General features: G+C 37.5%; 1 long non-coding RNA gene and 1 pseudogene across 5 annotated transcripts in view; both read left to right on the plus strand.

Annotated features, from left to right (window-relative positions):
- Positions 1 to 15779, plus strand: part of LOC130421035 (uncharacterized) — a 133429-nt gene extending 117650 nt beyond the window's left edge. For all 5 annotated transcript variants that reach the window (XR_008906750.1, XR_008906747.1, XR_008906749.1 and 2 more), the window contains 3 exons: positions 9058 to 9151; positions 13625 to 13816; positions 14178 to 15779. This is a non-coding gene — a long non-coding RNA (uncharacterized LOC130421035). The remainder of the gene's footprint in view (positions 1 to 9057; positions 9152 to 13624; positions 13817 to 14177) is intronic.
- A 1354-nt stretch (positions 15780 to 17133) lies between these two features.
- LOC130421250 (thyrotropin-releasing hormone-degrading ectoenzyme-like) overlaps positions 17134 to 24105 on the plus strand; it is an 80959-nt pseudogene continuing 73987 nt past the window's right edge.

The raw sequence follows: 24105 nt of genomic DNA on the forward strand, positions 1-24105 counted from the left end.
CCATTTTTGTCTTATTTAAAATAGAAAGTCATTGGCTGGTTGAAGTCTGTATGTGGGTGGATTGCTCGGTAATATTCAGAAACCCCAGAGAGCAGTTCATGCGTGTGGAATGATTTGTTCAGAGGACAAGTATCAGCTTAGCCTGAAAAGCTTCAAATGATTTAACTGTCTGTTGGAGGTCGCTTTATAAATAAATAAAAATTGTAGAATGTTAAGCAAATTACTTTCCATTTGTCCTGCTGACAAAATGTATTTGTTCTAAGTTTACATTTAGGTCTGTGGCTTTCTTTCCAGCACAAAGCACATTACGGGCAGCTATCAGAACGTAATTTATCATTACATCGCTTTAGCCAACCAAAACAGACATGAAACGTTACAGTTAATCTACATTTATGTATTTCAATTAGCTGTTTCGTGTAACCATTTAAAATGATTAAAATGATGTACCAGACAGCCAGACTGAAAACAAGCTTGGTGTTTGCTTCCACAAAAGCTGAGTGCTAGTGTAAAATTGTACATCAATGCAGTCTTGAGTGCAGAACTGAATGCAGCTGAAGTTACATTTTGTTTAAATGCGTGTTAAGTGTTTTGAGTTTATTAATCTTAAATAAAAGTATATCGTCATGTGGGTTCACAAGTGCCAGTGTCCGAGGTCATTTTTATTTTATTTGTTTAGATGTCAACAAAAACTATGTAAGGTAGTGGAAATGATCCCCCGCAGGTGTGTTCCTCTCAGTGGAAATATTTTGTTATGTTCAATAAAATATCTCAAAACAATTGATCACTGATCCCACTCCAGGTTATTCAAAATCTTTTAAAGAGTACATAACATAAGATCATGATCATGCGTGTCTTTAAAGTAAGCAGTTGTAAGAAGTTGTAAATTCGAATGTGAATGAGTTACAAAGTTATTGGTTTGGAAAATAGGGATTCGACTCTGAATCATGCAAACGAGTCGTACTTAGTCCGATTCAGGAACCATCGTGGATTTACATCACTATATATAAGACACCGCTTACATTGCTAGGACTGCCCATGAAAATCTCACTCTTCTCCCCCAAAGACTGTAGCTTGTGAGCCTCATTCCCGGTAGACCAATCATAGCATACTTGACCATCTGACCAATCATATCAAACAAGGCTAGCAGAAAGGTGAGATTCAGTCAAGAAGTAATGTAAGAATAACTGCCTATTATTACTTGTTGTTGGACACACCATAAACCAAAGTAGGGCCTTAAAAATCCCTATGTGCTCATAGCATTTCTGAAAGCAAATACTGTATGATATGGGGCTAAAAAGCTTAAAATTGTCACTGTTACTGTAAACTCTGTCACAAGTGTAGACATTATATAACAGGATTGACATTGATATATAACAGAGAGTGAGAGTCTGGTTTTGTGTCCATGTATGTGTGTGTGCGAGAAAAATGGTAGTGTATGACAGTATTGAATTTGGTTGAACCTCCAATTATAAAATCACACTTATGTTGTTTTAGAGAGCGATGGTGTGGACAATTATTCACAGTTGTATTACTTTTAAAATGATCAAGATTTGGATGATTAGCATGGGCAGATAGCAACCTGCACCGTTGGCGGTGATTTAAAAGTAGCTGTTTTTTCAAGCAACATACAGTATATTCTTTTCACCAGTCACTAGTTTAAAGTTTGTCTTTTCTATCATGCCATCAGCTATTCAGCATTTTTAGTGTGTGTTATAAAGTCTTCACATGTGTAAATTGAAGGGAGTTTATCATCTGATTTACATTTCGGTAACCATGGTCCATTTACACTGTCTTGAACATATACATAAAGTGCTGTGAGATGCTGATCTACTAGAGCATCAACAAATTCCCAGCAATCTGGAACACACAGATAAAGGTTTGATCTCCTGAGCTTATTATTGTTGTAGTTGTGTCGGTTATTGCCTCTTTGAACAGGAGACTGAGAATATGGTATCATCTGTTACAGTCTCTAATGGGACACCCAGAACTGGTCCATCTGTTACTATTTCTTGCTGCACAGGCTGAAGAATCAAAACTTGGTGTGCTGATGTTACTCACTCCCTGGATAGGAGACTCAGCAAATGTTTTGCCTTGCAGCACACAAGCTGGATACTCACAACTTGCTGCATTTGGTTTTCTTTCCTACCTTGTAGGAAGGCAATTCGGAACAGTGAGTATATTTCTTTTATCCCTTTCAAATGAGGGGTCCCATTCCTGGACTTTGTTGCTTCATGACACTTGACATTTGTTTGTTAACCCACCCAAGGTCTTTTATGACAATGAGTTTGTGTTGGAGATGAATGGGAATTTGAATTAATTTCTATCTTCATTATGTACTTCATCCAACTTAAGTCAACTGTCATTATGACCAGTTAAATGGAGAATATTCCTAATACTCATCCTTTAAAGATGGCAAATCAAAAACAATCTTAATAGGATCGGGGGAGATGTTGATACGTGCATTCGTTTATGGTCAGTGGGCATAATGACGTATTAATGATGACTGAACATATATGGAGGAGATGAGATTCTTATTGATCGTGGCTTTGGTTTTGTGCTGGACACATTATGGGTGTAATTGGTGAGATGGATTTACATTGATAACCCTCGCATGATTTACAGAGCCTGAAATCTCATCACGTCTGGTACAAATCAGACATCTGGCGGTAAAATGAAAGGTGGAGAGGCAAACAAATTCGTTTTATAATGAGAAAATGATGATGAACAAAAGCATTTATTACTCACACAGTATGTTTTGTTAACTTTGTTTTTACTCTATTTACTTTTTTAACATGCATTTAAGAATTTCACACAATTAACATAATCCTACACTGTGCACAAATCAAAGTTTGATTTTTTTATAATGATACAATGACAGGTTACTAGTAATTCATTATTCACCAAATAGGCAAAGCAACAGATCGTTTCAATTTGAGATCAAAATCATCATAATAATAAAAAAAAATAGCTTCCTCTGTTTTTATCCCAGCAAATCCTCCATCCTCCTGCTGGAGGTCTTCATTATCATGTACCACCCACTCACAACTCTGTTTCTGCTCTTTAAGCACACCGTCTCCTTCATCTACCACTGGGTTCAGAGGCACACTTACAGGGGCGTAGAAGCTGAGGGGGACATGGGGGACACTTCCACCCGTGGATATTTCCATCCGTGTTCTCTGGTTTGGTACTTACATTTGAGTGAAAATGAAGCCAATCACAAGCCGATTCATCTCTTGGGCGCGTCTGCCAAGAGCTTCAAATCTACTGTTGCTCTTGTGGTTTCTTTCATTCATTTCACGTTTAATTCATTACCGTTATCTTCTTAACTTGAACTGGTCTGTAGGAAAGGCAGGCAGTCACGTCACTGACAGAGATAGGGAAGGACAGTAACTCGACCTCTCCAGAATATATATAGGTGAGATTTGTCTGGGAAAAAAAAGACTGTTTGTGACTTCTTGCCAATATTTTAAGAAATTCAACATTAAGACATATATTTAATTTTATGTTCAACTTGCTTAAAATAGGTTAAATGGCTAAGGCAGTGTGTTCCAATAGTGTTTACTATGGTAGGCTATTTGCTATCATGGCATGTTCTAAAATTGCCTCTAGGGTGCTCTAAAATGCCAACTGTATTCTATACAGAATTTATTATATGAGCGTGTAATTACTTTTTTTTTACATTATGTTCATAATTACTTTCGCCTTTGAGGGTCACGTCACCTGACAGCTGTCCCCCCCACTTTTAAAATGGCTGCTACGTCCCTGCACACAGAGGTCAGAATAATGTTGACGTGCTGTCACAGATGATTGAGCAGGAAACCTTGTTAAAGTTCCAACATATGATGCAGTTTTTTTAATACTTGTAACTTAATTTACTTAATTTGTATTGTTTACTTTTTGAACACCTTTTATTTGCTTGCTTTCCATGTGAATCCACATCACTCTACTCAAAACTGAATTCATCGTCACATCCTCTGTATAAATTCAGACTCTGTCATTTAACCACCTACACGGCAGTCTGGTCTATAACAAATTATCCAAATTATAAACACTGCGTTGAGATTTCTGTACTGATAAAGGCAGAAGGATGTAAAACAAAATAATGATGTTTAAACAACCAGACTGAACCCAAAAATAAATAAAAGGCTATTTATTTAGCCTTTTGTCATTCTAAAGCTGTGATTTTTTAAATGAAGACTTTTACTTTCCGGCTGCACTGTTCTATTAAGTGTTCTTTTTATAATGTTTAATAAAATATGATACTATGTTATAGGATCCTTTACAAAATCTTCTAGTTCAAATTTTATGGTAAAAGTTTCAGATATGAGCTTAATTTCAAGCATTCATGAGCAGCTAAATCTTGTAATTGGTCACTGCCGCTGGTGTTGTGTAAAAGCAGATACCATTACTGTACATTTAAGGGCTTTTGAATTCCCTGTGTGAGTGTGCTATTTCATATTTGACATCTTTGGAAAATTAAATCGGATCACTTTTGATTTATTCATGCTTGTAAATAGAAGAAAGGAAGTGGAAAATTGAAATCGTTTTTGTAGCTTGACTTAGCAAGGAAAGAAGCCTCGCATCAGTGACTGATCTGTGATTGAGAACAAAGACCTTTGTGTCCAGAACAGCATGTAGTGTCTCTAGGTGAAAGATTGAAATGTGCACATTGTCCTGCTTTGCCTTCTCCGGATTACTTTTGAATCCTTAGAGGATCAATCACAGTGCACTTGTGTGTGATGTTTACAGATGTTGTAGAAATCATGCCTGTGGGAATTTCAGATAAATGTGAAAAACATTCTCTCTGACTTGCTGCATATATGAGACTTTATCAGATTAATTGTCAGATTAATGTGATGTTCTTGTGTTTGGCTGCTGTCCGTGGTGCTGAACGAAATGTGCATTAATGCAGAAGAGAGCACATGCAGATATTTACTGCTTTCACTCCTTGTTTGTCATACAGATTTGTGTATAAAATGTGTATGCAGAATTTTTGTTCATCCAAAGACAAGTTCTTGGTGTTTTACAGAGAAAAAGTAATCTAAACTGTATGTGGATCTAAATTGTAGTCTAGGTGCTAAGATTTGATGGCACTAACTTGACAAGCTTTGGCAAAACCAGTAATCAGTTTTTCTTCAAAAGTTCACTTTGTGGAAAGCTAATACCCTGTTAACATGACTTTGATTCCATGATAAACACGCTACCAGAAATTGCATTAAGAAAGCCAAGCAAATTAGAGCTTTCCAGATTAGACATGTGTTTATCAAATTTGTATTAAGTATGCTTGACATAGTTTTTGACCTGTGGGTGGCTTAGATTAGGTAACAGTAAATGAGTAAAGTTTAAAGAAGTCCTCAGTTAACCAATACCACTATTGTTCATTAGTTTGAATATGATCTTAACCTAAACTTGTAGATTTTTTTCATATCGCATCCGTAGTAAATATTTATATATTGTAGTACTTGAGACCGATCAGACACGCATAACTAATTCAATTTCTTAAATATTACAACAACACCCCTCACCCCACCAGCAAGCTGGTCGCATGGGGGTCAACCCCCAATCCGCAACTTACACCAAGAGCAGGACAAGATCTCTGGTGACCATCGCAACTCACACCAATCCATAAAGATAGAGTATTTTATGACCGAATGGAATGTAGGGAGCTGAACTCTCTTTACTCACTTTGGGGACAGACATACAATCCTAAATGCATTTATATGGAAATGTACATATATTAATTTATAACATTTCGATGTATTAATGTTCATGTCTGTTTTAAACATTAATACAAAGTATCCATAAATGTGTGTTTAACTACTGGAATTATTAGATTTGTAGTAACTCATTTAACCAAGATGATATTTAGATCATGTTTGGTGTCTTTGAGCTACATTTGTTAAGTCCTTTATGTTGATGTTTGTTGTGTTTTGGTAACTCTTTTCATATTAGTTTTATCAAACTCTTAGAAGTCTTCTTAGTGAACATCCAATCAGCTCTAGCATGCAAAACACCATCTGAGAGACAAAGACAATTAACTTTCCCTCCAAAGTTGCCATCTCCTGATTGGACCAGTCACGTCTGTAGGATGTGACATCCTTACAGTTTAAAAGACACCACGAGAAGAGTCTTTGGTTCTCTTGTGTCTGGGTTTTAGGAGTTCTTCTTCAGGTTTGCAGGTTGGGAGGGTTCGTTCTTTCTCTCCTTGCGTTCTGCATCTCCAAGGATGGACTAGAAGAAGATTGGTTCACCTTTAACCAATAAGTTTGTGCCAGGCTGCGGCCTCGTCTTTCCAGATACAGATCCTCTGCATAAAACTGGTTCTCTCTGATCACTTACAGCCAAGATCACCTGGAGCCTTAAGACACTGCATCAGGACACTTTCTTTCTTTTGATGGGCAAGACGTGCAAGTATCAAACTTAGTCTCATTAATGGATGCATAGGGCATTATTAATCCTTTTAACAAAGGTGCCTTAAAAAAACATACTGATGTTTAAATCAGGCTAATGATCTTCTGAATATCATATACTGGCATAAATCCATACTCTGTTCTTCTCTCTGCTTCAACTTCAACCTTCTTCCAATGTTTAACTGTATGTGTGTGTATGTTAGATTAGTATGTGTCTAGTCTAGGAAATAAAGTCCTCGTGATGTTGTTTGTAGTTCATGCTCATAATCCGGAGTCCCTAAACATGCCGATTCTTGCTACCTGCTCGTAATGCTAAGTGATTTCCCCAAATCATGATTTTTTTTCCATTCCATTTTCTACCGCTTATCTGAACTACCTCGGGTCACGGGGAGCCTGTGCCTATATCAGGAGTCATCGGGCATCAAGGCAGGATACACCCTGGATGGAGTGCCAACCCATCGCAGGGCACACACACGCACTCACGCACTCACACCCTAAGGACAATTTTTCCAGGGATGCCAATCAACCTACCATGCCTGTCTTTGGACCAGGGGAGGAAATCAATCATGAATTTGATCCAGATAATTATAATTGATCATTATTAATTAAATTCATCCCAATTTGGGTTGATATTTGTTTCCCTTACTAAGGGTGTTGGAGAATATATTACTTATAATTGTGATCAAAGCTCATGATAATTCTTACATATTCGATGAAGAATAGTGTTTAAATAATACTGTTCCTCATTGAATTCACTACAATATTTATAAATTGAATTTTCCTTGGGGAGGCATGGTTGGGTTGAAAAAATGCTGAGAAATTATGTTCCTGTATTCTTTGCCTATGAAAACATGTCATACTAGATTTGCTTTTGTAGATGTGAAAGATTCGATTTGGGGTAAATTCGTTTCAAACACCTTGTAGGAACGTGAAATGAATTTCCAGTACTACAATATGAATCATACTGTCAAGAGATTAATGAGAATGAAAAACTGGGTGTATAAATGGGAATGAACATGAGATTCGATTTTTACAACAAAAAAGGTATTATTTTTTCTTACCTTTTCCCTCACAATGTTTTTAGATACCCAGCAATAACGTTTTTTATGTTTAATATTTTTTCAAGACCATACGTTCAAGACTCCAACTCTAGATCAACAATTAGCAAGAGCCTTTTTGGTCCATGCAAAACACAAGAAAATAAAGATAATGGCTTGACTCACATAATATAGTTTGTAACAGCTGTCTTTACTGAGAGCTTTGGGTTTATCTATTATCTCTGTTCTCGGGAACCTTTGAGCTTTAGTGCTCTTAAAGCAAATCCAAAATGAATGAAGTGCACAAAGATAAAAGCTTCTGGTTCTTATGTGTTAAAGAACAGCTGAAGTGTTTTCTCACTATAAGGTGCAACAGGTTTGTGTGGTGGGTCTCTGAATCAGACTGTTACGTAGTTAATGTGGAGTTGCTAAACTTAGATGTATCAGAAATGTACAGCATGTAATGGTGTGACTTCAACTCAATGGTTTGACTGTAAAAATGAATATCTGCATGTGAAAGGGAAGCTGGGGAGGATACAGTCTCTAAAGGGAAATTAAAGAGGTTTATTTGAGCTCAACACACCGCCTGAAGACATGACGAATGAAGAAAAATTTAAATAACATGAGATTTCTTAAAAACAGCTCCATATAAAACAAACATGGAAGCAGGAGAAAATATCAAAGTGAACAGAGGCCAAATGCAACGAAAAATAAAACAGAAAATCTTTGAGAGGTTAAGAAGCTTTTGTCCAAGGTTAAACGTGACGAGGGTGCAAGCAACCTATTTTCACTCTGATGAACTGTATTGGATTCTTTGGTGCCCGAGTTCAATCCGGACAAATATCAGAAAGGGTTTTGTTAGTAACACAGCTGATAACAGGTTTGCCTCAGGCATTGCCAAGCACATTGTTTTGCTTTCTTCAGTTTGATATCTGCCCTTGAGTTTCATGCATCGACCCCAGAGGGAGATGCACAGTTCTCATGAATCCTCATTGAAGGCTTAGTGCTTCTCAGAAAGAAAATTGATGGTTGGGTTATCGAGCATTTAATTTTGCTACTGTTGATTTTGTTTGTAACAGTCTGTCTAAGCTTACCTCAGCACAATCTCAAATCTCCTTCCGAAACTCATTAATTCATCACATTACTGCTCACAGATGGAAGCCCTAGGTGCTTTAGTATCCCATGATTCAACTGCTCTCAATGCTTGTGGTCTCATCTCTTCCTGACCAGATTCAGAATTTAAACTACTCAGCACATTTTTTCATATAATGCACCTTTCTGGGAATCTCATTTCTGGATGTTGGAGAAAAACAATATGTTTTTTTCTGTGGATATGCTACAGTGAAGATGTATTTTAAGTGCATCATTGATTATATTAACGTAGAATATCCTTTATCACTTCACGAAGCATTGGTTCACCTAGCTTTAAGAAAAATCCAAATGTGGAAAAAACACTAAAAGCAATCTAATAGACACACTAATGGACAGAGGGTGAACTCAACACTGGGGGTTTATTGCACAGATGGTGAGAGAACACACAGATGGACCGGTAAATATCAAATGAAGCTCATGGCAGATGCAGTAAGTTATTAACATTCTTATCATTGCAGATGATGATGTGAATGACAATGGAAACCAGAGCACAGTACAAGGAGAGACAGGGGACCACCAAGGAACGCAAGGAGACTAGATGGAAACATAAATGTAAGTAATCCAGCCAGGATTAATAATACATGGTTTAACCGTAAAATTAAATGACTCAACAACAGCAGATTTTTGGGTTTGTAATCAAATGGATTTCTATCTTCTTGAATATCTGAAGGCCAATGTAATAGACTTAAATTACATAGTGATAGTTCACCCGAAAATAAAAAAGATCTGATCATTTACTCACCCTCTTGTTCAAACCTGTATGCCTTTCTTTTTTCTGCAGAAGACATTTTGAAGCAAATTGGTAACCGAACAGCACTGGACCCCATACACTTCTATTGTATGGACATTAAACCAATGCAAGAGAATGGGGGCCAGTTAAAAACATTCTTCAAAATGTCTTCTTTTGAGTTCTTACAAGGAAGTCTTACAGAGTAAATGATGACAGAATTTTTATTCAGAGTGTCTATTTACACTGAGTACAATTAGGACATCATATTGGCAGAGACTTTTTACTCTAGCTCCGCCCACCAATATGTGATTGGAATAGAGAAAGTGTAAGAGCGATGCTATATCAAACAGCGACACCAGTGCCGAAAGGTATCTGCATAGCTTGTCAAGGGGACCGGGGTTCTAATCCACCTTTTGCTGAAAGTGCTCTTTAACCTTTTGATCAAGGCATTTGTTTTCAATTTAACTATTTCTACTTAATCCAAAGAAAATACATCTATTTTGGTTAGTGTAAATAGTAATCTCTAAGAAATGCTGCTATTTTCACTTAGTGTATACAGAATCTACTGCTATTTAAACTTGGTGTAAATAGCATCTGTCGCTATTACTTTAATTTTTAAATCCACTAAAAGACCACTGGCCTTCATCTACTCGACAAGATTGAAATCCATTCAATTACAAAATACAAAAATCTGCAGTTTTTTCCGGTTATCCACCTTTTGTGGTTATCCACCACCAGTTTTTAAGTACAATCAAATTGGTTTTACAAGACTTTTGACTTTTGCAACTTTGAAGTCTAAATTTTATTTACCAATATTTAAATTATTACGTTAAACATTTAAAGCCAATTTGATTTTAAAATCTAAAGGCAGCAAAAAAGTTTTAGAGTACATTGTATTAGAAGTTATTTTTAGTTTTCAGTGGAAGCATAGCCTACACAAACAAAAACAGTTTTTCTATGTGTTGATACACACAAAGCTTTCTATCTGGACTAACAAGTTTCTAGTTTTTCATTATCCATGTGCATGTTGTTCACAATAGCAAACCACATTATAAATCTATTCCACCAAACGTTATGGAAACAAGCTTGTGGGTGTCTTGGATACTGTACTGGTGTTTGTAAGCCAATCTTTAAAGGACAAAATGGTGGGAAGCCGTTTGAATCTGCTCAGCAGAGAGTGGAGGATTTAAAATAAACACGTTTGCGTAGGATCTGTGGCGATGTCTTTGTGCTGTGACTTGATGTGGCACATTAAGATGGCACATAGTGTACAGTGTTCTATTAGCCACTTATTGTGAGCAGTGAAGGCATACTATGCCTGTCATGTGGCACTGTTGGTGAAATTCATGTAAAAATGGCATGCATAATGCATCGGTTCTCATTTTCAAATACTGTATACACATGCCATTTTTGTCTGGTTTTGAACCAGCAGTTTTGCGTTTAAGTCAAAGGTTGTGTTGCGTGAATATGTCGAGCAGTCTTCTTTGCTGGAGTTGGTTGTTAAAAGATGTAATCTGTAATTAAAGAAGAGGTGTTGAAGGAATTGGGCCTGAGGCTAAAACAATGCTTGTATATTAGAACAGATGGAGAGCGTCTCTGCAGAAATACTTTAGATATTAGATATGCTGAATAAATAAAATTAAATATTGCATACTGCTGTTATTGCAGATTTGTTTTTTAATTTTAACATATTTATTGTTGTGACAAGGTGCCCAGTGATATATGTTAATTTTAAGTATACAGAATGTCTTACGGTGTCTTACAAGTGTTTGTCTTTGTGGGAAGCCTTAAACTGAGCCACAAAACACTTTGGCTCTGCATGTCCACCAGACTGTGGTGCATTTCTAAATAATCCAGAAAAGGAACCATAAATAAATTCAGATAAATTCAGCTCTTTATCTTAAAGGGATAGTTCACCCAAAATATAAAATTCACTCATAATTTACTTCCAAATCTGTAAACATTTCATTGTTCTGTTGAACACAAAGAAATATATTTGGAAAAAATTCTACATTTTTAGTGTCGGGAAATCATCCACTACCATTGTATAAATAAAACAAAGTATATTTCTCCCAAATATCGTTCAATGTGTTCATCAGAACAAAGACATTTATAGGGGTATGAAATTACATGAGGGTGAGGAAATGATGACAGGAACATTTCACATTTACTGTTGTCCTTCTGATAAAATTTCACTGACAACAGGAGGAAAGAGAGACCTTGAAGATAAACTAGTGGAAGAAAGACAGAAACTATTCCTTTTGACACAGACATCAAAGAAATGTTTGTGTTGATTGTAAACGTGAATCATAGAAAAATGAAAAAAGTTGCTTTATAGTTCAAAAGGGGAACATTAAATGTGTGCTCATGGATAGTTCAGTCAAAATTTGAGTAAAATACAGATAAAACAAATTGCCCTCATATAGTTTAATATTGCATTAATGTTTTATTTAAATGTAGCTACATAAACTGTAGTTTTTTCACTCGGCCTTATTTCACATTCTTTCATTTTCTTTTTCTGTCTGGGAGGCTTTGACTTACTTTTGACTTTACTTTGACAGCTTGCAACTGCATATGCTTTTACTTTGATAAACTCTAATGATTGTTTCTGTTAAAAACTGTTTAACTTCATGACTTCAAAAAACCCTTTTGATCTCCAAGAAGTCTGTATCAGGTTTACAGAACCCTCTCTAGCAGTCTGGTAAACCACAGGGAACAAATAACAGCTATATAGCAATGTATTACTAATAGCAACTGCTTAGATTTAATTACACACTGTCAGCAGCACAAACACTGTTGACTGCGTAAACCTGCTGTCGCCTTGACAACCAGTGGAGAAAATCATGGTAATTAATTCGCGAAGAGCGTGACAGGAAAATCCTCTGCCCAAACAATTTATGGGATCATCCCTGTTTGCAGTGTCTCTAAGTTTAGTAAAACTAAACTTCTTTAATGTTGTGGCAAATCTTTCCAGAAATTGCTTTTGGTTATTTAGCATTTGATGTAATCTCATATCTGTTTATGGTTCAGTTTGTTTATTAATTTTAAATCACCTTTACTTTAATATACAACTTTAATGCTTATTTAATAAGAGTAGGCTGAAATGACTTTGCAAGGGAGTGAACAAGAACATTATACAAGCAAAACCTTCAGAGAGCAGATCATAGTCATAATACACCAGGGACAGTTTGATCTTTCCAAAGTTTCTTTTCTATGACGTTGGTAACAGCATACAGTAAATGGTCAATTTACATAGACAGTTTCATCCAATCAAATCGCATCAGCTTCACTGATGAATTCCCACATATGAAACTATATAATATATATATAAATTACTAAATATATTATATATATTACTATATACAGTATTGTTCAAAATAATAGCAGTACAATGTGACTAACCAGAATAATCAATAAAAAATGTTTGTACAAAATAGTTTTGAGTTTGTACAGTCAAAGGTAGACACTGCTATTTTTTTGAACACACCCCTTTCAACTAATTGCCCAATTGCACAGCCTTAAGAGCGTGCATATCATGAATGCTGGGTCTCATTTGTTTTCTGAGAATCTACTGAACCTACTGGTAACTTGTTTGCCACGTAGCAATAAAAAATATACTAAAAACCTTTATTATTCTGGTTAGTCACATTGTACTGCTATTATTTTTAACAATACTGTATATAAGAAACTAAATATATAAATTACCATCCCATCAAAGCATGTGCTTTGAAATTGAATATCGGTGCGAATATGGCCGAAATACACAGAAAAAACTTGAAGCCACTGGAGGCTGAAACTTGAAAGATAATAATTCATCCAGTCTGGCTGCTAACTGTTGTGTGATTCCGGAAAATCAAGACTGTTTGTCACGATGGTGAGATGAAAGCTACTGAACAGAAGCTCAATCATCAGACTGTCATGAGGAAACGTGTTTGAGTTACTGTAAAAGAAGAACAGAGTGTCTGTGGAGCATCTCTGTCGTGAATTTAGTCTCCCAGTCATAAAGCACTTTTCACCTCTTATGTTGCATTTTGCTTGAAATATCAAAAATCTTGTATTATGTAACTGTGTATAACTGTATGTAATTTTTTGGGGGAATTATGTAAATGTGAATAGGTAACAGAATCAGAAATGGGAATGGTTCATAAGATCCCACTCATGATATGCAAGCTTCAGCGCAAGTTCTGCCGGGGAGACTCAATCTCGACCATCCACTACCAATTTTCATCAAACCAATCACCATCTAACATGGAATGCATAAAAGATTAACACTTACCCTCATTCTGCGTCCGCAGTCGAAGCAGCAGAGATTCATCCCCATCTTCCCCACCACCACCAGGAGGTCCCTGTCCATTTAACTCCAGGGGGTTGGCTACGCCCCCGCCCTAATCTCCAGGCAGGAAGTGGAGGAATTCTTGGCCCTCTGGATGTGAGCCACGGGCAGGGCCTACGCCAAAGAACTGTACACTCACAATACTAATATACTGGTACCTATCAGTTATTTAATAAATGTTCATTGCCAAACATTTTGCCCCCCGAGTCTTTCTGGTAGAACTGTGATCATAGATAAGGTGTGGAGTGCCTGTAGAAAGTGTTTATTGGAACTTTCAAGGAGTTTCAATTGTCATTGGGGTTCAGATCTGTGTCTGTCTCCTGAGAGAGTTACAGAAACAGTTACTGAAAACAGTCTGTCTTCTGTAAAGCTGATGAGTCATTGTTGTTTTAGTTGAGGAGTGTCAAATAAATGCTAAAATTACATTTAATTATGCAGTTCTGATTATGTTTGCGTGAGTCATTTATTATATAAATACATGTACTTCTAGTAAATTACAATATTTTTTATTATAGCTCACTGAAGTAATCCTGTTACTCTTCCATCTACCACTGGACTTCTTGACTGGACAAACGTTCAACGTTCGTATGTACGTTCAACAGTGGAGCTCCCCAGGGCAGTGTATTAGGCCCCCTGCTTTTCTCCTACTACACCCATGACTCTGTGGTTGAGTGATCTCCAACAAGTTGGTGAGGTTTTCCAATGACTCGATTCTGGTATGCCTTATCACTAACAATATTAACTCACAGGAAGTGGATGTCTTCTTCTCATTGAACGTTAGCAAGGTAATGTTAATTCAGACTGTGGAGCAAAGCAGGTGTGAACTGCAGTTGCAAAAATGACCACAATCAAGTTATGATTGAGCAACTTCAAATACTTGGTGGATTACCCTACAAGAGACCTCTATGCTCAATCACACAAACAGCTTGGTGGCTGTTTCAGCATCCCTCCAACCATATGTTTTGCCTGACCAGGTTCAAGATCTCTCACAGGATGCTAAGGACTCTCTATCCTGAGGCTGTGGATACACATTAAGCATCACTGTCTGGTTTAGAAGTACCCACCGCCCAGGACGCAAGGCACTGAGCAGTGAGGACACCGCAGAAAGCTATCAGAACTTCTCAATGAGACATGAGAGATTCGAGAGGAAATTCTACCCCTAAGCAATACGGCTACTGAATAAGGACACTTGGGAAAATCGACATGTATCTATATATAGATTCATTTTTACGCTGAACTACTCATAAACTTAACTAAGGAACCCAGCTTTTGTATTAAAGCAATAACACACGAGAAGGTGTGTCATTATATATCAATCCTGGCTGTGATTCAGTCATAGGATCTCCAGAAATGTCCCTGAATACGATTATTATTTTACTGCTGAGTTAAAAGTTTGATTGGCAGAGGCTTTGGTTGACTTTTAGCCTAAATGGTTATATTTTGTAGTCTCCTTTTTCTAAAGAGATCCCTTAAGGTGAAATGTGTCATTTCTGTGCCACTCACAAAAAATATCCTACTGCACTTCACTCATCTTCTATTATTCAGCCCAACAGTCAATGCTGCCCCAAAGTCATGCCATTGGGTGATACTTTCTAAATTTCATAAATAGGTCTTGCAATACTCTTTTTGGGCTGTGGGGGGAGATGTTTTTCTGCTCTGCTTAAAGAACCCTATTGAAAACGACAATTTTTCTCCCACCCTCCTTTAGCTCTCGGCAGAAACAAGCCTCTTATGTGGTGGCAGTCACAGCTGCCCTCAAGGACGTTTTACCAATTTTTTATTCAATTAAACTTTTTGAACTCCCTCAAAAGCCGATCTTGTGTTCTATGTTTACTTTATTACTCTCCGTCAACAGGAGTCACATGGCAATAGTTTATTTTTAAATGACTCAATTTCTACTTGATTCGAAGATTTCACAACGACTCCAGGGCATTCCCGTTTTGCCCCATTATTTCATAAGAATAGCTTTAAATTCCACAGGGGTTAAAGGGTGTTGTGGGTATTAATAGGACGGAAAACCAAATGCTTTTCCTGCCTACTCGAGTTCAGAGTTTCATATTTGTTATAAAAACAGTTCAACTAGAAGCACCTTGATCCTTTTCACTTCATCCCACATTATTTTTACACTCCACCTTCTCTCTCACATTTCTATCAATGGTCAGTGTACATGTTTACTGCTGTTTCATTGTTCGTTGTCTTTAAAAAAAAAAGATAGACAGAATACAAGGTTTGTTTTGAAGTGATGTGAAATGTCCAAGGTTAAGGTGACTGGAGCCATTTGAATGGTGTAAGAAAAACTAATCTGAATAGTAAAAACTTGAACAAAATAAGGAAGTTGTTTATTGGAGCACTACAATTTTGCTATTGAAATGATATTAATGATGAAATTTTATTCTTTGTTTCAGCACCATGGACAGCAATCTTCAATTTATTCAATTCATAATGAATTATGTTATTTCACAGCACTAAATACCATAATATTACTGATGACTCATTTAGGACTCAGGACTGCACATATAAGGAGGTGGGCTCTTTGACTTCCAACAACAAAGCATCTCAGTACAGATTATTGGATTATAAATAACATATCCTCTGAAATGCTTTGGTGTCATGTTCCTGTAATAATAATCACTTTGTTGAAAATTGTGGCACAGCTCATCTTTTACACTTGACAGGTACATGTCTACAATTCATGTCCCATTTTCTATTGAATGTAATTTGTCTTAGTTTCATTGTTTGGTAGATTTCACTTTCATGCAATTCAGCAATTTGATTTGTGAAAGAGGACATTAGCTCCTATGTTTATTTCACTATTTAATTAAAATTGAACAAGCGGGGTGGCAAATTGATGGAATTAGTTTACTTAATATCTGTCTGTGCACGAAAGAGAGAGAGAGAGAGAGAGAGAGAGAGAGTAAGCACGCGCACAACTGGGCGAGTGAGAGGACGCATTAAACAGAGAAACAGCGATGAGAATGGCGACAGGGAAACACAAGAACAGAAATCCACAGCACTTCTGATTTATCATGAAGCAGTTGTGCCGGAACGTAATACACATCAGACTCAAGTCGGAGAAGTCGTGGATTTCCGGGCATGTGCGGTAGGAATTCCGTCTGAATGTTACTGTATGAGCTCCTGCATCTGACTCCACACACGATTTCTGACTGCGAATCAAGTTCTGATTTGCATAAATGTACATTATACATACAGTATCCTAACGACAGTTTGTTGATCTGTATTGTCCATTGCGCACACATTCAGATTTTAAAAACTTGGTGTCTTATAAACAATTATACACGTAAATTGTAAAACTTGGATGATGTTTATCGGCATGAAATATGTCCGCGTTTATCCTCTGGAGTTTCAACCTGGTGTGAGAAAATAGAAATCCTGTTCAAATAAAAGGATAATACGTTTAAATGTTATGTTTTAAATATCAATCTCGTTTTAATGCAGTGAACGCTCGTGCCTATGGGGTTTGAGGACATGAACATAATGAACGGACGGGCTTTGTCCGATCAGTGGGCCGACAGCGTGGTGGTCCGACCCCGGACCACCGAACAGCACATCACGGTGCACAAGAGACTGGTGCTGGGCTTCGACATCTCCATCCTCACCCTCATCATCGTCACGGTCATCGCCATCACGCTCAGCGTCAGCTTCGAGAGATGCGCTGCGGAGAGCAGCGGGACTCTGGCCGGTAACGGCTCCAGTAACAAGTCCAGTCAGTCCCGGGACAGAAGCATCAGTCAAAGAGAATCAGAGGATGGCCAACAGCCCTGGAGACACCTGCGCTTACCGGCCACCCTGCGCCCTCGTCACTACGACCTCAGACTGTCCGTGTACATGGATAATTTCACGTTCTCCGGTGAAGTGAACATTGAGTTTGAATGCGTGAACTCCACTAAGTTCATCGTGTTGCACACAGACAGACTGGAGGTGAATAAAGTGCAGGTGTATTCAGACAGTAAGAAAACAGCCGTCATGAGGATCCACCGACGCTTTTACCACCAACCCAACCAGGTGTATGTGATCGCGCTCCACAGAGAGATGAAGCCCCTCAGAACATATAAGATCAATGGGGGTTTGGGAAGTGAAGTGTAGTGAAGTGTACATTTTATGATCCGTTTACTATCTAGAATGTCAGAGTAAGCTTATCTTCAGCCTGTTAAGCAGATGTCACTGTGCAGTAGTAGCTTTCTGAGCTCCACAGGTTATGAAGATGATTGTGTTTAATGTTATGAGTTCCTGCTGGCAGCTCTTATATTTATGATCAATACTTAACATTAGAGATCTCCATGTTTTTCTGCTGTATTCAGTTCTCTTTAAGCCAAACTTAGTTATAATGGTCTTCTAAAGCATGTACAGCACTACAACAGCATCATTAACAAACTGAAACACCTCCCTGTGTATCACCGCAGGGATTTTCGCTCTGATATCCTCCCACACCTTATTGATCTGTTTTCAACACATAGAGTTCATTTCTGATAAGTCACCAACCTTGTCTGCTTGCAGCTTAACGGATACCTTTAAATAGTGTAACAATGTTTAAGACGATATTTCAGTGGTAAACTGGTTTTCAAAGATAATCTTGAAGAGAGTAGACGTCCGCCTGGTTTTAATGCTGTGAGTGAAAACTCCCCTCTGCTCTAAGATTAAAGTTGAGGTTTGATTTGCATTAATGCAGCTTCCTGGAAATGAACTTGAGATGTTGAACAGCATTGCTATTCCTGATTCTGCATACAGTAATCTCTTCAAAGCCAACGGCTCACTCTCTTCCCTCCCTAGACTTATTTTCGTGGTCTCTGACTTTATATCTAACACAACATTTCCACAGGTCTTTGCAGTTAAACTCAAAGAGTCAAAAAGTCTAAAAGTGTATTCACAGGCAGCCCTATAATGACATGTTATGCCTAGTGCACAGAGCACTAGGCACATTCATGTATTCAGTGTGGAATTAGTAGTCGTCAGGAAGACAGAAATCGTGTCACCTTTAGTCGTATGCTGTGACTACATGTTAACAACACTACACAATACACAACTTGTTGATGATGTAACAGCAGTTTTAATATTTAGTTGTTGGATATCAACTTGTCTATTTGTCTAGAAGTATTTTGCTGTTGCGGAGCAATGCTTGCATTTGCACAGGTACATATAATGTATTTTCTTTAGAAAATCAATTATAAGTATATAAACGTGACAATATTTACATTTAACATCTAGTTTGGTTAACGTTTGCGTTTAAAAGACCTAGATCACTTTAATGTCATATCACTGTCTTTATTAATATTTCTTTCTTTCGTTCTTCCTCTTTTTTTCCTGTCATGATTCTGCAGGTATCTGGCTGTGACGCAGTTCTCTCCCACTCATGCCAGAAAGGCCTTCCCGTGTTTCGACGAGCCCATTTATAAAGCCACATTCAGAGTGAGTTTGAGACACGAGAGCTCGTATCAGTCGCTGTCCAACATGCCAGTGGAGGCGTCTACATCTGATGAGGACGGATGGGTGACCAACCATTTCTCCAGGACGCCCCGTATGTCCACATACTACCTGGCCTGGGCGGTGTGCAACTTCACCTACAGAGAAGCCGTGACAGATAATGGATTTGTGGTGAGTCACTGTAAACTGGTCAAAAGTATAGAATCAATTTTAAATGGATATGCCCCATTCAAAAGTGCACATGGAATACTGTAATATCCAGTATGCTTGGAAACATTGACAAACTCATCCTTTTGCCATATTAGACACTTTGTGATGCTTCCTCATTGGCCCCCTACTGTGTGACCTTGACCGGCCTCCTCCTCATATTAGTGTAATTAATCTCTCTCCTTTATATCTAATCACCTCCTCCACGCTGACTGGAATGTTTCTTCTATCTTGAGCGTTTACCCACACCGTGGGTTGTAGAGGTTAGCCGCTCGCTAGCTTCCTCCATCAATCACATTAAAGCGGCAGGGTAGCCCCCTCACGCCATCTATCATAAAGATGATTGGGTGTGATTGGCTGTGTGGAGCGAGAGATTGTGGCAGAGGAACAGTGGAGAGAAGAGTTACTGAAGTTATTACTCTGGTTTTATAGTGAAACACCCTTCTACCACACACATGCATAAAACATCTCTTCAGTCCCTGCAGGTAGCCTGTTCACTGTCACCCGTTCCGTACACGGACACCTAAGTTTGCATCAATATTGTGCATGTAATTGTGCATAAAACTATACATCATTTGAAAGGTCTAAGACTCTAGAACAAAGATTTCTTCGGCGTTTTTTATGATTTATGTTGGGAAATAAAAAGTGTGCTTAGATTTTTTGTTATCCTTTTGCGACCCGCATTTTTTTATTGTATTTTTTAATCAAAGAAAAACATAAACATACCTTTAATATTTTTTTGTATGTGTCTGATTTTTTAGCAATAATCAGCTCCTTTTTTCAAACGAGACCAACCGTAAGTCTGTATTCAAAAGAATTCGTGAGTTACCGCCATTTTAGTTACAACATGCGCTTTCATGTGTAGGCTCAAAAAGGGCTCTGACAGTAGCTGGTTGAGAATGATCATCTTTCGAAAGATGTTTGTCAGTATTTTGCGTCAGTTTCATGTGATCTCAGCAACAAATTCTGTCAGACATCAGTAGTTTCGTAACAATTTGTTTCTCTTTTCATGTTTGTACTGTTTCTGGCATTATAAATTCAGATTTTTTCGAAGGCTCGTCTAGTAATGCCAACATGAAATCCAAATTGATCATAATAATAAATAATGTCCCTGGACATATTGTGCGCTATTCATGAGTGCACACTAGGAGTCTGTCGTTACAATCTTTCATCAGAAATGGGAGTTTTCAGTAATGACTTTCACCGCCTTTGATGTTACTTTTCTTTTTTGCTACAAGGCCACCCGGCAGGGAAAATTAATATGAACAAAAGAGTTTTCTGCCCTCTTGCAGATTTTCAATGTGACATTGTGTAATTCACACAGTTTTAGTGAGCAGCTAAAATTTGGAGACACCTGTACGGCCTAATTCTCCACATGTTGTTGTTTCTTTATTTGTCCATAATTTGCATTCGGTTTATTCATTGAGAACTCAAATGGCCTAGATACAGTTTATTTTTTGTTACTAATCCCTCACAAAATCTAGTCAATGTATTGGTCTCTAAGCTTGTGTATTCACTTCAATGTTTGCATTTTTAAATTCCCATTGAAATTAAAAATGACAATGCCTATTTTTATGAAATATTGCAGCGTTTATTGGAAATAGTTTATCAATGTGGGTCATTCTCTTTATTAAAATCATGTGCCCTCATAATCTTTAGTTCAAATCTGTAAATGCACTCCGGTCCTGTAATGTCTATCCATTTTAAGTCCGATTTTTACTCCTGCTTCCGACCTAAGTGTCGGTTTTCATTTTCGTGTTGGCCGCATCGACAGTCAATGACCACTAGGCATCAGTGTCCACGCGTGTGTTGCACTTGTAACCAAGCTGAAGAAGCAGCAGCTGGTTTGAGAAGCATTAGCAGTGATAGTGGCAAGTTAAATACAGAAGCACAAATCATTTACTAAGATAATTCATTCGGACATGTGTTTGAGTAAACATGACTCTATCACAGAGTTTTTTTACCTGATTAGTTCAAACAGACTAATCACAACGCTTGTGGTCCGCATAGGGTCCGTATTGAGTTGACGTAGGGTACGCACCTCTGCTTAAGCTATGCGTAGGTCCCACGCAGAACTATAAATTGGGCTTTAGATGACATATGTTAGACATATGTCTTGGGCAGAGCATCCATTATCTCCTCCCCTTAAACTGTCAGCCTGTTCCATTTCAGAATGCAACGGCTGTTTTTATACATCCAATCAAATCGCAGAGAAATACAAAAGCCACGCCCACTATTATTCTCATTCAAAATTTCATTACACTCGGAAATGGATCAAAATACGGCAGTAAAAACGATCGCAACTTCCGGTTTACGGGGACTTTGTTCTTACATTACTTTCTGTTCAAGCAATTATAGTTCAAATATAACTATGTATTCTACAAACTCTGGAACATTTAACATTTCAAAAGACTGTTGTCGGAAGTCCACACTGCTAAAATATCATTAAAGTTTGGATCATTTGTTTCAGTTGTCTTCGGCAGTCTACAGGGTTTAGTCAGACTGCTGTTGCGTGTGACTCATGCTGAATCTTTATCATCACACAGCTCTGTTTTGGTGAATGTGTACTTTGTCATGCCTGTATTGATCAATGACCCTTCTCTAGTGCATCATATAATACCTTCTACCAATTTGGCCCCTTAAGCGCCAACATACTCATGTTTCTTCACATAAACAAATACTAGCTTATCGCCAATTCCCTGTGGTCATTTTTACAGGTTGTCTTGCATTAGATTGGTATTAAGGTGCAGATTCCAATCTGAATTTAGCACACGCTCAAGTTCTAGTCGCTTATCGTTTATATCATTAAAAATGCCAAATGGTCTTGTAATATCCTAATCAAAATTCTACACCACTATACTTTATATGCTCATTATATATTCAGTAGAATTACTAGCCTGATCAGAAAGATGTTTATTGTTTTTAATGAACAAAACTGTGACAAGCAGTAGAATACAAATACGTCTAAAACGTCATAGTTGGGATATAAATCTAAAATTAGCCATGCTGAAAAGCACATCTTAGAATATACATTTCTATGCTGATCATAGCTGTTTTATGGTAGTTTTTAATGCTTTTAACTTTCCGACTGGAAACGCTAGCATTTTATATTAAGATGAGAAAAAAATCACAGTTTTATTTATAGTGAATGGACTTGTATATACAATTTACAAGTTCTCCTCTTCTTCAGAGTGGCTTTAATAAAGATTCAGAGCACTTCGCCTGTGCAAACGTTTGCTTCAAGAGTCTTGTTAGTGTGATCAATTCTGAGCAGATTCACAGAGAGTTTTAAAATACAATTAACCCCGTTTAAGTCCTCTGTCAAGCTGCCTCCAAACAAACCCAAGCAAACAAGCAAAAACAAACAAATGAAGCAGACAGCACTGGCATCAGATTGAATCGCCTGCAGAATGACTCATTAATGAAGCTTGAGCGCTTTGTCTAATTACAGGTTGTTTTAAAGTTGTATCGATTTGTTTTAAGCATTTCCACAGCCCTCAGTGTCCTCCATTTATTTTTATATTGGGCGTCGATACATCAGCATCACGTGAGGTAAACAACACATCATTTGATGTGCATTGCTGGCACCATCTGAAAAAATTCTGTCCTCCTGTTTGTTTTGCACTGTAACTCTGTTTGGCTGAATGAACATGGCCATTCATTCGTACTAGATGGATGCTCACTGTGCCGTGCATCAGCTATGGGATCATTGTAAGTGTAGGAATACGTTGCACACAAAGCAAACCTTCACACTGTATGTCATTTAATTCAGTAATGCAGTTTTTTGTGAGGAAATTTGATTGGACTAGAAAGAATTTGTTTTCTAAGACAAAGGTCCAATAAATATTTAACTACAGGTTTGCAGAAGTAGATTTTTAACTGTCACAGTCGAATAACACTTCAGCTGAATGTTAACATGAAGTGTAAAAAGACTTTTATTTTGAAATGTCTACATTTTCGGTGGTTTCCTTCGATTCAGTGTAGCCAACTCCACTGTTTTCATGTATAATTTAGCTAGTTTTATGCTTTTTTTCTGCAAGTTAATGTTGAAAGGATTAAAAGGGTGAATGTAAAATATGTTTGCATGCACATCACAACCAACTCTGGTATGTTTGGTTCATTGAGAGAGTTTTTGAGTGGCTAATTGGCTGTTTTGTGAAGCAGGATCTGGCAACCCCACATTGATTGTTCTCAGGCTTTTCTTGTTGGCCTCATTGCCACAGTGAGTTTTGCGTTTGTCTAGTCCTCTTGATTTTTTGTTTGTCATTTCTTGAGTCTTAGTTTCTGGAAAGTCTTCATGTAAGTAGTTTGGGATTATGACTTTTAAAAATAAAGTTTTGATTAGTTACAGTTGTTATGCTCTCTGAGACTTGGTGATAAATGCTTATCCCTAAATTGCCTCATGCTAATCTGTAGTTTTCTACATGGTGAATCACTTCCTTGGGTATATTCTTAGTACAGGCACTAGAAAAGACTTTGGTGTACACAAATACTTACACTATACTTGATTTGCAGGTAGATGATTTTTCAGGAGGTTTATTCAAATTACATGGTTAAATTTACCTCGTCAAACAATAAAAAATGCATTCCTTACATTTTTAAGTCTTGATGAACAGATTCCACCAAACCAATTGAGCTCAATTTTCCCCGCTCCTTCTCAGTTACTAGGAAAATAAAGCAACAGATAGCACCTACTGTATAGGATTTCCTCTGACTGTTTCGGGAATATATTCAAGAAAATCTGTTGGTCAATAAAACACAGTAGGTCTCTTGGGGAAAAATCTCCATTGAACGTAG

Source organism: Triplophysa dalaica, chromosome 5 (genome assembly GCF_015846415.1).
Source record: "Triplophysa dalaica isolate WHDGS20190420 chromosome 5, ASM1584641v1, whole genome shotgun sequence".
In the NCBI taxonomy this organism is placed as follows: Eukaryota; Metazoa; Chordata; class Actinopteri; order Cypriniformes; family Nemacheilidae; genus Triplophysa; species Triplophysa dalaica.